The 5,487-nt window shown below is 42.0% G+C and overlaps 1 pseudogene; it reads right to left on the bottom strand.

Annotated features, from left to right (window-relative positions):
- Nucleotides 1–2,630: 2,630 nt before the first annotated feature.
- LOC143937550 (U2 spliceosomal RNA) lies at nt 2,631–2,754 on the bottom strand (annotated as a pseudogene).
- Nucleotides 2,755–5,487: the final 2,733 nt, after the last annotated feature.

The raw sequence follows: 5,487 nt of genomic DNA, 5'->3' as shown, positions 1-5,487 counted from the left end.
ACCACACACAGTCGGATTATCCGACGACACGGTCCGATAGGACACATTCCGCCGGATTCTCTGACCGTGTGTACAAGGGCTAAGAGTGGTGAGTTCACGTGTGATGTACATGTATTGATGTAGTGTGGCTTATTTATTTTCTGCCTCACTTTTGTATATTGTACTGTATAAATTGTATATTAAATAATGTTTTCTCTATATTGTATAGAAGCTCCTGAGGAAGCGATTCTTTAATCGCAAAACATGTTGAGCAATAAGAGCTTTTTAAAGCAACAGGACAAGTGAACACCCCACCGTGTCATGTCACATCCCAGTGGAAGTCATTTCGAATTAGATGTCTATACTCCACAGGAAGGACAAAAAAGTGGCATTTCCTGCCTTTTGGGGTTTATCCTTGGGTCCCTTTTTTCTTTTTTCTTTGTTGTAGATGTACAATGTCTTTTTACAATTATATGTATGATCTGTGAATTCTTAATAAATTTTGTTATAATTTTATACGTGCCTATAAAGTCCATCCCCTTCTTCAAACTTTTTCAACGGCTCCAGTAAGCGGCGGAGCGCACCAGAGCATGGCGGGAGCCCTCTCCCACCGCTGATAAAAGTGATCTTGCGGCGAATCTGCCACAGAGACCACTTTTATCTTGAAGCGAACCTCGGGGCGAACAATAGGATACAGGGGTTATGGCAGCTAGCTACTGCCATAACAATGATATCCCACGTCAAAGTAAGAACGTATATGTGCGTGCGGCGGTCCGGAAGTTGTTAATGGGCCTGTACTCACAGGCAGATACATTTGTGCTGCATATAGATCAGTTAAATAAAAAGAAAATAAATCTGTGTTGCTGGTCAGTTTTTCTCGTGTATATGCGTCTATACATGCAAATGCGTGCATAAGCCACACTAGATTTAAAAAAGCCAGAAGAGTTTTTACACGTGTGTACGCATACGCTCAAATATGCACAAATACACACATGTACAAATATATAGCCCATCCTCAGGTTTTTTTTATGCCAGGAATATAAAATACTCATGCATCAGTACCGTGTGAAACTACCCTTACTTATCTTTCTTCCTTGTATGGTTGCCCATTTTATGCTCACATACTAAATTGCTTGCCAATGTCCATGGTCAACCTAAACCTCTTATTTATTTTACTTTACTTTACACTTTATGTACAGTGAGGGAAAAAAGTATTTAATCCCCTGCTGATTTTGTACATTTGCCCACTGACAAAGAAATGATCCGACTATAATTTTAATGGTAGGTTTATTTTAACAGTGAGAGACAGAATAACAATAAAAATATCCAGAAAAATCCATGTCAAAAAAGTTTTTAACTTTTAACTTAATGAGTGAAATAAGTATTTGATCCCCTATCAATCAGCAAGATTTCTGGCTCCCAGGTGTCTTCTATACAGGTAATGAGCTGAGATTAGGAGCACTCTTTTGAAGGGAGTACTCCTAATCTCAGCTTGTTACCTGTATAAAAGACACCTGTCCACAGAAGCAATCAATCAATCAGATTCCAATCTCTCCGCCATAAAAAATTTAAAGCATCTGTTGTGTGAACACACTCCAAAAACTCCACCCGATGCATAAAAAAAGTGCAAACATAAATGTGAGACACAAAACGTGCACAGGGTGTACACATGGTCCTGCAAAGGAGAAGGACCTTAACACTGATCCCCGGGGCGTTAGGCTCCAGACGGGGACTGAGGTACTTCACTTGGTCCATCTGGCTGAAACCAGACGGATCCCATTCTTTGGAAGGTCTGCTGAGACAGACCCAACCAAGTACTAGGTGGGGCTCCCCCAAAAGTTGGCCCCATGAGAGAGGGCGAACTAAGTCAGAAGGTCATGTCCACCCCTCCCAAGACGTTCAGGGCAGGCCCGAGGACCAACACCCTACCAGTCAAATGTGAAGACAAGCGTATACAGCAAAATAAAGACAAAAGTGACACAACAAACAGGCAAATAAATAAATAAAGTGGGGGAAGGAAGTGAAGAGAGGAAGTGAAAGGTGCCATTGTGCATTACAATGGCTGGCCCTTCAGCCAGGAATAAAAATTTCCTCTGGTCCTAGCCAAAAGGCTCGGTCTAAGAGGCAGGTATAAAAAAAAAGTGTGATGGTGCAGTGACCTTGGTCCTATAACTCAAAGTAACTGTCACTCACAGTGAGATTACAGCACCCCTGGACTGCCACTCGAGGGGCACATACATCACAGGCTTTTTTTCAAAACCCGGCCTTCAGCCAGACAAGTGCAACCCCCATCCCTGCCAGATAGTGAGCCCTTCCGGTTTTCTCAGGGAGAACCTATTCCCGGCCTCCAGGTTCGTTAGGCCGCTCTTGTTTTGGTTCCTGCCAATACTAACCCTCAAGTCTCACATCATACCAGTGTATTTGCATGGCCACACCCCGACCCATGCTCAAAATCGGGATGACAGCACAGCTCCTCCACTGGACACTGATCGGAACAGGAATATACTTGATCTTAGCCAGAACTCCGAGATGACCCGTCCTTAAGTCAGACCCAGTGCCTCTCCATCCTCACCAGGGGTACAATGCCGGCCTCCATGTTCATTAGCATGCTCTGTTCGCCCCAGTACTAACCTCCTCAGTACCATTACACCAGTGGATTTTCATAGCTGCCACACCATCCTCTACCATAGTCGGGTCAGTAGCACAGCACCTTCTCTTGGCAACTGATAAGAACAGATACTATACTTGATCTTAGCCAAAAGGCCAAGAAGGGAATCTCTCCGCCATAGCCAAGACCAAAGAGCTGTCCAAGAATGTCTGGGACAAGATTGCAGACCTACACAAGGCTGGAATGGGCTACAACCATCACAGTTGGTGAGATTATTCACAAATGGAAGAAACACAAAATAACTGTCAATCTCCCTCGGTCTGGGGCTCCATGCAAGATCTCACCTCGTGGAGTTTCAAGGATCATGAGTATGGTGGGGAATCAGCCCAGAACTACACGGGAGAATCTTGTCAATGATCTCAAGGCAGGGCGGGGACCATAGTCGCCAAGAAAACAATTGGTAACACACTACGCCATAAAGGACTGAAATCCTGCAGCGTCCGCTAGGTCTCACTGCTCAAGAAAGCACATGTACAGGCCTCTCTGAAGTTTGCTAGTGAACATCTGAATGATTAAGAGGAGAACTGGGTGAAAGTGTTGTGGTACAGCCCATCTGAAGATTACTAATGAACAGGAGTAGAGGCGGTAGAGTCACCATCATTCACACAGTTGAGCTGGTGGTACTTGTAGTTCCACCGGAAGTCAGTTTTTATTTTATAACAAACACTGAAAGCAGACATCTATGCCCAGTTCACATTATTGATTCTTGTAGTTATACTGGATAACACCATTAGGATATCAGAGGAATTTACAATACAACAAGGATAACTTAAAGTTCTGCCAAATTTCCTATACCCTGTTATCAAGGATTACGTTGGTTACAACACTACAAGGCTAGCTGAAGACATCTGGATTTCAAGAAATAACCTTTTACCTTTGTGTTATCCTTTTCCCTCATCTGCTTTAATTGCATTGGACTTCATATATATAATAGTCTGCATAATGTTTTCTTTATATTGTGCAAGATTTAATAGCCTGTGGGTTAAGAAGGCAGAAGGGAAAAGCCTGACACAGACGATATAGTGCCAGCTCTCTACCCTCCTGTTAACCTGTTCACATAGGTATCTGTGTTTGGGTTAATATCTGTGTTCATTTATAGTTAATGGAACTTCGTATCATCATATTGCCTTTTTGATAAGTATAGATAAAATATTTGTGTGTAAGGGTGTTTTCTTATTATCTGACAGTGTTGAGATATTATTATTTTTGTGTTCTCATTAATACAGTAAACATACTTGAACTCGTTCTTTAATACTGTGTGAGTCTCTTCTTATTAATACAGTTGGTAATAAATGACTGAACCCAGGGTGTTAGAGGTAATAGAGGATTTGCAGAGTCGAGGTAATCAGTGGGGTACACTATATTAGCAGCCCTCACGGGGGTACTGATACATTTATTTCACTCATTAAAATGCAAATCAATTTAGAACTTTTTTGAAATGTGTTTTTTCTGGATTTTGTTGTTATTCTGTCTCTCACTGTTAAAATAAACCTACCATTAAAATTATAGACTGATAATTTTTTTCTCAGTGGGCAAACATAGAAAATCAGCAGGGGATCCAATACTTTTTTCTCTCACTGTACTTTAGTGCTTCACAGAAAACATCAAGCCTTTCATGTCAGCCCCTTACAAACTAACATCCAGACACACTACCCATATAACCAGTAAAGGTGGTGAAAAAATTGTAAAAAAAAGCCTATGGGCCAGCATCTACGCAAATTTCCAAGCTTTGGTTGTCACTAGGGATGCTAAATTCTTAAACATCTTCTTTTTGCATTCTAAAGCACCTACAGGCTATTGTCAAGTAGTTGAGTTCAGTTATAATGATGGCTGCTGTTTCTCTGGATATTGCTTTTTGGAGCCCTGGAATCCCTTCAGTCCTCGGAAATCTCAAGCTGGCTCCTGGAGTCTATGTAATTTCGTCCTCCCCTGGCTGGTACAATTGTTTCCCAAGCCTAATAAAAGATGTTAATTGGAAGTGATCAAGGAATTACCCTCCCATCCAAAAAGCAGAGAGGATCCCCTAAGCAGTGGCTCAGCTACAGCAGACACTGCAGTCAAAACATTGCCGTGAGTACAAAAGAGTATTTAGAGGGCATACAAAAGGTGTCTCCAGGCTTGTCTCCGAGACTTAGCGAGCCAGTGCTAGGGGGAATAGGACTGGGAAATTAGTCTCCAGTGCTGCTGGGAGATTTAAATATCTGTTCATTCCATGCGTCTGATCACAGCAGTATCGAACTATAAGAGGTGTACCAAGAATGTTTGCTGGACTTTTTTTAATTTGAAATTGTGCTCATTATTTACACCTTTGAAATTCATGAGAAAAAACGCCCCAACATAGCTAAAGATGACTGAATAACATATGATGCTTGACATGCCCAGTTCCAAACTCAATTCTACATGGTACTTGTAACTATATGAATTCTGTGTAGTTCTCTATATAGAACCCTATAAAACAATATTCAGAACATCTATGCAAGACATCCACATCTCCTCATATACCTTAAAACAGCGTTCCCTAACCTTTTTGGCACCAGGACTGGTTCCATTGGGCCAATTTTCCCAGGAACCGGGGGGTAGGCTGGCTGGCTGTCCACTCTTTAGCAACCAGCTATACTCAGTGTGTTAGAGTGGGGGAAAAAATGCAAAATGCTAAATGAAAAACGCTTCACAAAAACACTTTTTCGTGTGGCTCCATAAAAGTCTATTACACGCAAAATCCAATCTGCCGCAGGAAAAAAGTCCCTTTCCAACGCCGGGCCGCAAGGCTCACAGAGGTAAACTACATCCATAGGAAACCATGTTAAATGGACTGCAGTGCATTTCTGCAAAACGGAAAA

This window comes from Lithobates pipiens, unplaced genomic scaffold (genome assembly GCF_037356315.1).
Source record: "Lithobates pipiens isolate NorthernLeopardFrog02 unplaced genomic scaffold, aLitPip1_a1.2 Scaffold_28, whole genome shotgun sequence".
In the NCBI taxonomy this organism is placed as follows: Eukaryota; Metazoa; Chordata; class Amphibia; order Anura; family Ranidae; genus Lithobates; species Lithobates pipiens.
Note: the sequence above shows the minus strand (reverse complement) of the source record. Positions and strands in the feature narration are given on the sequence as shown.